This window comes from Tachyglossus aculeatus, chromosome X2 (genome assembly GCF_015852505.1).
Source record: "Tachyglossus aculeatus isolate mTacAcu1 chromosome X2, mTacAcu1.pri, whole genome shotgun sequence".
Lineage (NCBI taxonomy): Eukaryota > Metazoa > Chordata > Mammalia > Monotremata > Tachyglossidae > Tachyglossus > Tachyglossus aculeatus.
In genome coordinates, this window is record NC_052100.1 from 18,623,913 (window position 1) to 18,636,720 (window position 12,808).

At 47.7% G+C, this 12,808-nt stretch overlaps 1 non-coding gene across 1 annotated transcript; it reads left to right on the plus strand.

Moving 5' to 3' along the window:
- The first annotated feature begins 238 nt into the window (after positions 1 to 238).
- Positions 239 to 310, plus strand: TRNAH-GUG. Its single transcript has one exon. It is a non-coding gene; the product is annotated as a tRNA-His (tRNA).
- The last annotated feature ends 12,498 nt before the right edge of the window (positions 311 to 12,808 follow it).

Here is a 12,808-nt window from a genome sequence, read left to right on the forward strand (position 1 = left end):
GATGGGGACGGGGAGAGGAAGGAGGGGGCTCAGTCTGGGAAGGCCTCCTGGAGGAGGTGAGATGTAGATTTGGGTGTCATCAGGGTAGAAATAATAGTTGAAGCCATGTTCAATCGTATTTATTGAGAGCTTACTGTGTACAGAGCACTGTACTAAGTGCTTGGGAGAGCACAATACAACAATAAACAGACACATTCACTGCTCACAACAAGCTTACAGTCTACCGCCCCAGTAGCTCGCCGTGATCGTATAGTGGTTAGTACTCTGTGTTGTGGCCGCAGCAACCTCGGTTCGAATCCGAGTCACGGCATTGCGAATGCAATGGCACGGCAAGGGGCTCTCTTTCCCTTTTAGACTGTGAGCCCACTGTTGGGTAGGGACTGTCTCTATATGTTGCCAATTTGTACTTCCCAAGCACTTAGTACAGTGCTCTGCACATAGTAAGCGCTCAATAAATACGATTGATGATGATGATAGAGCGGGGGAGACAGACATTGAGAAGCAGCGTGGCTCAGTGGAAAGAGCACGGGCTTGGGAGTCAGAAGTTGTGGGTTCTAATCCCGGCTCCGCCACTTGTCAGCTGTGTGACTTTGGGCAGGTCACTTAACTTCTCTGTGCCTCGGTTACCTCATCTGTGAAATGGGGATTAAGACTGTGAGCCCCATGTGGGACAACATGATTATCTTGTATCTCCCCCAGCACTTAGAACAGTGCTTGGCACATAGTAAGTTTGAGAAGCAGCATGCCTCAGTGGAAAGAGTACACGCTTGGGAGTCAGAGGTCATGGGTTCTATTCCCGGCTCTGCCACTTGTCAGCTGTGTGACTTTGGGCAAGTCACTTAACTTCTCTGCCTCAGTTACCTCATCTGTAAAATGGGGATTAAGACTGTGAGCCCCACGTGGGACAACCTGATTACCTTTTATCCCCCCCAGCACTTAGAACAGCACTTGGCACATAGTAAGCGCTTAACAAATACCATCGCTATTAATGTAAATAAATTACAGATATGTACATAAGAGCTGTGGGGCTGGGATGGGTGAAAAACAAAGGGAGCAAGTCACAGCGACTCAGAAAGGAGTGGGGGAAGAGGAAATGGGGGACTTAGCCTGGGCAGGCCTCTTTGAAGAGATGTGCCTTCAGTAAGGCTTCAATAAGGCAGTTTTAAACAACCTCATAGTTCAGCATTACTGTGTACCCCATAAAGTCTCGAACACGGCATTCCGTGCATTCAAAGACAGTAAACACAATACTCTCCATTGCTGGCCAGATCTTCCCCAGAGTACTCCTTCAACACATGCTCAAAGATATTGCCAAGCAAATGCTCCTGGAATCACAATGTAACTTCAGATCACAGCATTGTGCAGCAGATATGATCTTTGCAGTGAATCAGATACAAGAGGAGTGCAAGGTACAGCACTAAGACCTCTACACCATTTTCTTATACCTTACCCAAAGAATTGGATAGCATCAGTAGATCAGGTCTCTGGAAATTGCTCAACAAATTTGGCTGCCGTGAAGAGTTCATCAAGGTTCTGAGACTATCGATCAATCAATCAATCAATCAATCAACGGTATTTGTTAAGTGATTACTGTGTGCAGAGCACTATACTAATCCCTTGAGAGAATCAATACAAAAATGTTGGTGAACATAATCCCTGCCCAAAGGGCTTTATAATTCAGTGGGGAAGACAGACAGTAAAATGAATTACAGATAGGGGAGGCCACAGAGTGTAAGAATATGAACATAAGTGCTCTGGGGGTGGGAGTTAGAGTGAGTGTCAAAGTACTTAGATGCAAATGGGTAGGTGATGCAGAAGGGAAGAGAAGTAGGAGATGAAAGGTTAATCAGGGAAGGCTTCCTGTAGGAGACAAGATTTTAATAGGGCTTTGAAGATGGGGAGAGGGGGAGAGTGGTGCTCTGGCAGATAGGAAAGGGAAGGGAGTTCCAGAAAGGAGGGAGGATGTGAGCAAGGGGTCGGCAGTGAGAGAGATGAGCTTGAAACATAATAGGTAGGTTGATTTTAGAGGAGTGAAGTAAGAGTGCTTGGTTGTACTGAGAGAGGAGCGAGGATAGGTTAGTGGGAGAGAGCTGATTTGGTGCCTTAAAACTGATGGTGAGGAGTTTTTGCCTGATGCAGAGTTGGATGGGCAACCATTAGAGCTTTTGGAGGCATGGGGAGACATCCACAGGACGCTTTTGTAGAAAAATGATCTGGGAAGCAGAGTGAAGTATGGGCTGGCGGGGGGAGAGTTAGGAGGCAGAGAGGTCAGTGAGGAGACTGAAGCAAGTAATCGAGATGGAATATGGTAGGAGTTTGGGCCAGCGTTCTTTGCACTCAAGAGGAGTGCAAGGTACAGCACTAAGACCTCTACACCATTTACCTAGACCTTACCCAAAGAATTGGATAGCATCAATAGATCAGGTCTCTGGAAATTGCTCAGCAAATTTGGCTGCCCTGAAGAGTTCATTCATTCATTCATTCATTCATTCATTCAATCGTATTTATTGAGCACTTACTGTGTGCAGAGCACTGTACTAAGCGCTTGGGAAGTACAAGTTGGCAACATATAGAGACAGTCCCTACCCAGCAACAGGCTCACAGTCTAGAAGGGGGAGACAGACAACAAAACAAAACACATTAACAAAATAAAATAAATGGAATAGTAAATATGTACAAGTAAAATAGAGTAATAAATCTGTACAAACATATATACAGGTGCTGTGGGGAAGGGAAGAAGGTAAGGCAGGGGGAATGGAGAGGGGGAGAAGGGGGAGAGGAAGGAGGGGGCTCAGTCTGGGAAGGCCTCCTAGAGGAGGTGAGCTCTCAGTAGGGCCTTGAAGGGAGGAAGAGAGCTAGCTTGGCGGATGTGCGGAGGGAGGGCATTCCAGGCCAGGGGGAGGATGTGGGCCGGGGGTCGACGGCGGGACAGGCGAGAACAAGGCACAGTGAGGAGGTTAGCGGCAGAGGAGCGGAGGGTGCGTTCTGGGCTGTAGAAGGAAAGAAGGGAGGTGAGGTAGGAGGGGGCGAGATGATGGAGAGCCTTGAAGCCGAGAGTGAGGAGTTTTTGCCTGATGCGTAGGTTGAATGGTAGCCACTGGAGATTTTTGTGGAGGGGAGTAACATGCCCAGAGCGTTTCTGGATAAAGACAATCCGGGCAGCAGCATGAAGTATGGATTGAAGTGGGGAGAGACAGGAGGATGGGAGATCAGAGGGGAGGCTGATGCAGTAATCCAGTCGGGATAGGATGAGAGTTCATCCAGAGTTCATAAGAGTTTATCAAGGTTCTGAGACTATTGATCAATAGCAGTGTGGATGGAGATGGGGGGTGGATTCTAGAGATGTTATGAAGGGAGAACTGACAAAATTTGGTGACTGACTGAATAGGTGGGTTGAATGAGTGAGGACAATGCCAAGGTTATGGGCTTGTGGGACAGGGAGGTTGGTGGTGTTGTCTTCAGTGATCGAAAAGTTGCTGGATAGGACAGGTTTGTGTGGGAAGATGTGGAGTTCTGTTTTGGACATGTTAAGTTTGAGGTGACAGTGGGACATCCAGATAGATCTGTCCTGCAAGACTTGGGATTCCTGTGACTGCACCATGTTCAAGGTCATATCCTGGCAGCTGCTATGGTGGAGACTGATTTTCCCCTGACCCTATCTCCAAACTGCCCTGAACACTACTGGGAGTAGCATAGGCACCACTGGACATTCAGGTGCAATTCACATAGAACTGATCTGCTGAAGAGAACCTCCATGAGGGGACGTCTGTGGGTTTACCCTCTGCTGTGGGTTAATTGGCTCCCTTAATGGAAAGCCAACAAAGTCGCACATTCTTCTTTTCTTCCACCAGTGATGAACCTGCAACATGCTGCTTCCTGCTCTTCCCAATCCTTACCTCTGCTGCCTTCTTTCCCTTGGTAGTACTTAGGGCGACAGTGGGGGTGGGGTCCTACAGAGTGGCAGTGGAAATGGAACTGTGCCTTTCAGTGGAACTCTCAGGCCTGGGCAAAAGCAGTCTCCAGTGAAAGCCATACAACGGAGCTGGCCGTCACCGCCTCAGTCAGTCTCCTTGGCCGACAAAGGGCGCACTTGGCATGGGATCCAGGGAAGTCGATCCCTCTCATGACCCTACCTTCCTCTGTCCTACCTGGGGTTGCCTGATGCGGTAGTCCTGGAAAAGTGGTGCTGGACCTGCAGACCTGTAGGTGGTGGGGGCGGCCTGACTGTGGCTGTGGCCCTGGGGGCTGAAATTAATGTTCCATGACCATAGAGGTGGGGTGGGGTTGGGGTTCTCCAGGTTATTAGAGTACAAGCAGCAAAGCTAGCCCTTGGGGGCAAGAAGCAAGGATATGGTCTCCTGGAGGAAGAAGGATAGAATTTGCCATGGACACATAATAGGCCAATAGGGGGAGAACTGAAGCACCAGTATTCCTGCATATGGTTGCACCTGTGGAGAGAGTGTCCTCTCACCTTCAACAGTGTGGTTTGGAGGGGTAAAGTGCACTGCTTTGGCCTGGGGTAGGGGAGGAAAATTTAAAGGCACAGTTCCACCCTGTAAACCCCATCACCCCTGCTTCTGTGGAGAAGCAGCATGATGTAGATCTCTGCCCCTGCTCTCTCTCCCTCCCTCCAGGTTTGCATCTCCTCCTGCCTTCAGGACATCTCCATCTGGATGTCTGCCCGCCACCTAAAACTCAACATGTCCAAGACTGAACTCCTTGTCTTCCCTCCCAAGCCCTGCCCTCTCCCTGACTTTCCCATCACTGTTGACGGCACTACCATCCTTCCCATCTCACAAGCCTACAAACTTGGTGTCATCCTCGACTCCACTCTCTCGTTCACCCCTCACATCCAAGCCGTCACCAAAACCTGCCGGTCTCACCTCCGCAACATTGCCAGGATCCGCCCTTTCCTCTCCATCCAAACCACTACCCTGATCATTCAAGCTCTCATCCTATCCCGTCTGGATTACTGTATCAGCCTCCTCTCTGATCTCCCATCCTCCTGTCTCTCCCCACTTCAATCCATACTTCACACCGCTGCCCGGATTGTCTTTGTCCAGAAACGCTCTGGGCATGTTACTCCCCTCCTCAAAAATCTCCAGTGGCTACCAATCAACCTATGCATCAGACAGAAACTCCTCACCCTCGGCTTCAAGGCTCTCCATCACCTTGCTCCCTCCTACCTCACCTCCCTTCTCTCCTTCTACAGCCCAGAACGCACCCTCTGCTCCTCTGCCGCTAATCTCCTCACCGTGCCTTGTTCTTGCCTCTCCCGCCGTTGACCCCCGGCCCACGTCATCCCCCTGGCCTGGAATGCCCTCCCTCCACACATCCGCTAAGCTAGTTCTCTTCCTCCCTTCAAGGCCCTACTGAGAGCTCACCTCCTCCAGGAGGCCTTCCCAAACTGAGCCCCCTCCTTCCCCTCCCCCTACTCCCCCTCTCCATCCCCCCCACCTTACCTCCTTCCCCTCCCCACCGCACCTGTATATATGTATATATGTTTGTATGTATTTATTACTCTATTTATTTTATTTGTACCTATCTATTCTATTTATTTTATTTTGTTAATATGTTTTGTTTTGCTCTCTGTCTCCCCCTTCTAGACTGTGAGCCCACTGTTGGGTATGGACCATCTCTATATGTTGCCAACTTGTACTTCCCAAGCACTTAGTACAGTGCTCTGCACACAGTAAGCACTCAATAAGCATTCAATCGTAAGCATTCAATAAGTAAGCATTGAATCGTATTTATTGAATGAATGAATGAATGAATGAATGTAGAGGAGAGAGCACGGGCCTGGGAATCAGAGGTCATGGGTTCTAATCCCAGCTCTTCCATTTGTCTGCTGTGTGACCTTGGGCAAGGCACTTCACTTCTCTGTGCATCAGTTACCTCATCTGCAAAATGGGGGTTAAGACTGTGAACCCCACGTGGGACAGGGACTGTGTCCAACCTGATTATCTTGTATCCAGCACTTAGAACAGTACTTGGTGCATAGCAAGCACTTAACAGATATTATTATTATTATTATTATTATTATTATTATTATTATTATTATGAATAACATGCATCCCATCTGGAACAGTGAGGCTCTACATTGGGTGAGTTAACCTAGGCCCCCCTCCACCCAGGTTTCTACTACTTCTGCCCAGGTCATAGTGATATAGCCCATCTTGGACCATATTATCCTGGAGAAAGCAAGTATATGCCCTGGAAGAAGCGGGAGCAGCTGTGACAGTACAACCCAGGACAGATCAGTTCATTCGTACCCTCCAGCAGCCACCCTGCTTGGCCTGGCCCTTGCTGAGGCTGGGAATAAATAGGAAGCCCCTTCTTCAAGCATGCCTCTGGTCAGCATCATTATGGCCAGAGGGGGCTGGCAGTGGTAGCAACAGAGGTTACTGCTGCTGAAGGAAAGAAGGCAGAAAATGGGCTGCCCATTCTCTCCCTCCTCCTCTTTCTTACTGTAGTAAGATTGTGGTAGTCACTGTCAGTCAGTCAATTGTATTTATTGAGCACTTACTGTGTGCAGAGCACTGGGTACTGCTGCTGCCATCAGAAGTGCGGAGGGGAGCAGTCAAGTGGGGACACGTGTAAGGTTTCCAAGTTGATGAGAGGCCAGATCTGCCCCAGCCCTAGCCTGGAGTCCTGGGATAAATGATGGACCAGGAGCTTGAAAACAGAAAAGGAGTAGATTAGATAAAGGATACAGGATTGACCACTACCTCATAAAGCTCTCTGTGGACTTGTTGAAACATCAATTTGAACCAGTGTTTTAATCGATGACTCAAACTAAATGTCACTGTACATAATAATAATAATAATAATAATGTTGGTATTTGTTAAGCACTTACTATGTGCCAAGCACTGTTCTAAGTGCTAGGGTAGATACAAGGTTATCAGGTTGTCCCACATGGGACACAGTCTTAATCCCCATTTTATAGATGAGATAACTGAGGCACAGAGGGGTTAAGTGACTTGCCTAAAGTCACACAGCTGACAAGTGGTGGAGACAGGATTCGAACCCATGACCTCTGACTCCAAAGCCCGGGCTCTTTCCACTAAGCCACGCTGCTTCTCAAATGCCCCCAAACTTCAATGATGGTTATTTATATTTTACACAGTTTAAATATGTTTTCTTAGATCTGAAGCTACTAGAGGACAGGAACTTGAGAGATTCTACCAATGAGACTTCACCAGTGACTTGCACAAGGTCACACAGCAGATACGTGGCAGAGTCAGGATTAGAACCCATCCTCGTGTCTCTCCCCATTTCAATCCATACTTCACGCCGCTGCCCGGATTGTCTTTGTCCAGAAACGCTCTGGGCATGTTACTCCCCTCCTCTAAAATCTCCAGTGGCTACCAATCAATCTGCGCATCAGGCAGAAACTCCTCACCCTCGGCTTCAAGGCTCTCCATCACCTCACCCCCTCCTACCTCACCTCCCTTCTCTCCTTCTACAGCCCAGCCCGCACCCTCCGCTCCTCTGCTGCTAATCTCCTCACCGTGCCTCGTTCTCGCCTGTCCCGCCGTCAACCCCCAGCCCACGACATCCCCCTGGCCTGCAATGCCCTCCCTCCGCACATCCGCCAAGCTAGCTCTCTTCCTCCCTTCAAGGCCCTACTGAGAGCTCACCTCCTCCAGGAGGCCTTCCCACACTGAGCCCCCTCCTTCCTCTCCCCCTCATCCCCCTCTCCATCCCCCCCGCCTTACCTCCTTCCCTTCCCCACAGCACCTGTATATATGTATATATGTTTGTACATATTTATTACTCTATTTATTTATTTATTTTACTTGTACATATCTATTCTATTTATTTTATTTTGTTAATATGTTTGGTTTTGTTCTCTGTCTCCCCCTTCTAGACTGTGAGCCCACTGTTGGGTAGGGACTGTCTCTATATGTTGCCAACTTGTACTTCCCAAGCTCTTAGTACAGTGCTCTGCACACAGTAAACACTCAATAAGTATGATTGATTGATTGATTGATTGATTGATCCTCTGACTCCCGGGCCCATGCTCTTTCCACTAGGCAATGCTGCCTCCCAGTACTAATGCTAATACTCAGCATTATTCCACCCAGCAAAGGTTTGATGTGATGAGCATTGCGCCATGAGAGCCCAGCAGCCACCTCTAACTATGTATTTATTCTTGTCCTTCCTTTGCACTTTATATATGTATAATAAACTGTATGGTAGAATATGTATTCTGATTACTCTATTTGTAAATATTTGTGGGTATCTCCCCTGTTAGAGGGTAAGCTCCTGGAGGGCAGCAAGCTCATCTCATGTTTCTGTTGTACAGAGCATTGCACCCAGCAGACACTTAATAAATACCATTCCTCCACTAGATCAGCACAGAAGCCTGAAAGTTAAGTAGCCACAGCCACTGAATATATGCTGCTTAGACAATGACCCTGTTTCACTGCCATCCTCCCCTTTGTTCTGATAGAACCAGAATATCACTAAGTGAGGAGTTTAGCTTTCAGAATCTATTTCAAATTCATCCCTCCGTATAGACAAACAAAGGTTTTCAGATTAGATGGTTATGTTTGGTGATGAAATGGTTCTGAATGCTTATGGTTGCTTATGAATATGAAATTTCATATATTGTTGGCATTTATGAAATGAACTAGTCTTCATTGACTTGTTCGATTGGCTTCTGGAGACAGATTTAGGTTTCTCCAATTCTGGTATTGATATCTAAGTGACAGACTATACAATTCATAGTTTCTTAAGCCTTCTGGGTTGTAATCATTACATTTTAGTATTTTTCAGTTTCAGGGGATTTTTTATGGTATTTGTTAATTGCTTACTATGTGTCAGGCACTGGCTTTGTTCTTAAGCAGAACTGAATCTTGTAAGAGCTGAATTTTTTTCATCTTTCCTTCGCCCTCTCAGTATCTCCGGATGAAAAGAAAGAAGCTGCTATTTTTAGTCCCATTTTACAGACAGGAACATTAAACCATTAATAAAAACAATGTGTGTCAACAGTGCCACAGAGGACCTAATAAAAGATCAGCTTAATTCCAACTATGCTGAAACTTACATTGTACGTATCAATCGGAATCGATAAAGCCAAACCCCAGTACTTAACGTAAGCCTATTTATTAGTACATTAATAAGAAGCCTTGCTCAGGGGTTGTTGCTGCCACCTAGTGACTGAAACAAGTCTTCATCTGGTTGCCCCAGATTTGCATACCTTTACCTGCTTTGCATAACAGTACCTTGCTAGGGTTTCTGGGTAATAGAACGGGTACCAGTGACTAATTGAGCAGGGTGGAGGGAGTGTACAGGTCGAAACTGTCTTCAAGAAACTAGAATTAAAGGAGACTCAATAGAAGTTGGAAAGGAAGATGACCATGAGTGAACTGACGTTGACTAGAAAAGATCCACTGTAAATGGGGGAAGAGGCGGGATGTGGGGCTTGTTGCAATTTAAGGGTTAGGGATGGTTTTGGTCAAAAGGCAATCTTGGCGCTGTGAAACAAAAGAACTAATCTGCAAAGAGTTCCTAGAAGCAGTACCTCCTATATTGGAGTCTCATCACTTGGACAACTGCTGCATCTCTGATCCTGAGCCAATGCAGGTTAATAATAATAATAACTGTGGTATTTGTTAAGTGCTTACTATGTGTCAGGCACTGTATTAAGTGCTTGGCTAAATACAAGGTTGGTTGTAATGCAGAACTAATGCCACGGTGGAGAGGCCCAAGGTATGCACCCTGAAACTAATGCAGCTTGAGGGAGTGTTGCTGCTGCAGAGCCCAGCAGCGGGGTCGGGTTGCACAAGTCTTCAACAAGGGCTTTGGCTACTCTCTGCTTCAGTGGTTCAAAGGCACCTCTGGGCTGCGGGTTTGTTATCTTTTTGGGCTGTTCCTGAAGGAACAGGGTAGATGATTTAATCATTCTGCTAAAATCCAATAAACCATCCTTAACCCATGTTTGTAAGTGGACGTCTTTATAGTAATAATAATAATAATGGCATTTGTTAAGCACTTACTATGTGCAAAGCACTGTCCAAGGGCTCCCGATCTAAGAATGAGGGGAGGGATTTGGTGACAGACACCTAAGGAAAGACAAAACAATACAATTACAAAAGCAACATAAATGACAAAGATCACAATCAATGCAAAAAGAGAAGCAGCGTGGCTCAGTGGAAAGAGTACTGGCTTTGGAGTCAGAGGTCATGGGTTCAACAATTGTCAGCTGTGTGACTTAACTTCTCTGTGCCTCAGTTACCTCATCTGTAAAATGGGGATTAAGACTGTGAGCCCCCCGTGGGACAACCTGATCACCTTGTAATCTCCCCAGCTCTTAGAACAGTGCTTTGCACATAGTAAGTGCTTAATAAATGCCATCATCATCATTAAGGGTACTGTGGCTAGAAAAGAAGCAGTGTGTCTAGTGGAAAGAGCACAGGCCTGGGAGTCAGAGGACCTGGGTTCTAATCCCGCCTCCACCACTTGCCTGCTGTGGGACCATGGGCAAGTCACTTAACTTTGCTGCTCCTCAGCTTCCTTGCCTGTAAAATGAGGCTCAGATACCTGTTCACCCTTCTATTTAAATTGTGAGGATTCTATGAAGGGTTGGCGCACTTTGCTCAGTGAAACGTTAGGTGAAATCCTTCCAGAAGTTATGACAGTCCCACACTTTCTAATGGCTAATGATCGATCACTTCATAGTTTGAATCACTAGGTCGCCTGAGCAGGGAGAGGTACCAGGGAAGAGGGAGGCAGGGCTTTCCGTGACGCTGGGAAGGAAGGAACCCAGGCTAATTGTAGGTGCAAACGTGTTCTCCACCAAAACCGAAGCGTGTGTGGGCGAACCAGGAGCTGACCCCCGCGGCAGGGGGGACCTCAGTTCCACCTCTGAACCAGGGTCAGAGAGGCTGCTCCAAAAGGGGCCCGGGGGTTGGGGAGAGGGGGGAGAGTGTTTCCCTCCCCTGGGAGCAGGAAAGTGGCACAAACTGAAGCAGCTCTCTGCTAACTCCCGGGGAGGGTTTGTGCTGCCCGATGTCCACCTCCCCACTCATCAACCTGGAGTAGGAAAAGCAGATAACCATCTGTGAGAAACTCTGTGTTCATTTTCTTTTTATTTAACAATAAAATACGAATCCACTGGGGCCAGCAACGGTCAGAAACGAGGTGACCCTCCGAACGGGGAGCGCTCGGGCTGCATGCTGGGGGAGGGCACCAGGCCAGCAAATTCATTCATTCATTCAATCGTATTTATTGAGCGCTTACTGTGTGCACAGCACAGTACTAAGCGCTTGGAAAGTGCAATTCGGCAACAAAGACAATACAAAAACAATTTGATACAATCAGATTGTATCGTATGACTGGGAAGGGGAGGCGGCATCATAGTTCAACCCCTTCACCTCGGGATTGGTATAACTGAGAGGATGCCCAAATTCGTAAGCCAACCAAATGCCTCTCATGCAAAGTGAACCCCTGTCGTAGACTCTCCGTGAGCCTTATGTGGGGCAGGATCTTTGTCCAACCTGATTATCCTGTATCTACGCTGGAGCTTATTAGAGTGGTTGGCACATAGTGCATAACAAGTACCACAATCCTCAATCCGACAGCCACAGTAATGGCCCTAACTACATCTAAAGCCCGTGCTGGAAATGAGCAGAAACGGGCCTGAATTTGATTCTGATGTATGAAAAAGTCACCCCGAGGTGGGACGGATGAAGGTGTGGGCCAGCAGAGGATCAGTGGGTGGGATGGCAGGAGGCGAGGCTGGGCCCGGGAGCCCCACCCTCACCCCTAGCCCCTCTGCCTGCTTCTTTTTTGGCCTCCAGCAGCCACGGCCCTGCCTTTTTCATCTGACTCCACTGCTGGACTGTAGGCTCTGTGCCTGGCATCTTCTCCAGCGGGTGGCCATCCATGCTTTTTGCCCTCCTCCAAAATCTCGCACCCCTCTGTGTGGCAGGAGCAGTGAGAGGGGCAGTGTGTAGGGAAGCGAGGGACAGTAAGCTGTTGAGGGAGTGGAATGTATGGCAGGGAGGTGGAGCGTTGGAGGAGGTTGGGGGGGTCTGGTGGATTTGGAGGCCGAGGGTAGGCACCGCTGTTGTCGTGAAGAACTCTCCCACTGCTCACACCAGGAGGCTATTTAGATGGAGAAGTTGACTGACAATCCCAGCTTGTTGGTTCAAAGGGAAATTTGAAGCCATACTCATTTAGTTTGCAGTCATTAATCACAGAGGAGAAGTGATTATAAATTATGAGATCCACAACAGGTCATTCTTTTGTTGATGGGGGACCAATTAGGGACGGCCTCCCACAAAGCAAGTGTCTACTGCTGAACATGAGTAAATTCCTGATAAAAGTTAAACCAAGTTTGTAGAAAAGAAGGAACATCAGAAAGCTACCTTGCAACTAATTAACCAGAGCAAATCAGCCAACTTTGCAAATAACTCTGAACAGTTTTCCAGGACAAAGTGTTTCACCAGAGAGTCCTTCCAGGAGGGGCCTATTTAGAAAATGAAGGAACATCAGATTTCCTGCCCCTGGGCTCATTCCATGGAGCCATGTTTGAGAGGATGTGGAGTCCATTCCCAGGGGGAGAAATAGACTGTTTTGAGCCACTTCATTGATGTTGAACCTCTGACTTTAGAGATGCTCAGGGGACATGTTTACCAACTGTGTTGATTCGTACTCTCCCAAGCGCTTAGTACAGTGCCCTGCACATTGTAAGCACTCAGTAAATACCACTGGTTGACTGATTGAGTCGGGAGGGTGCCTGTCCAGTCTTAGTGATCTCTGTGGCGGTGGTATGATTTCCAACTGAAAAGCCCATGC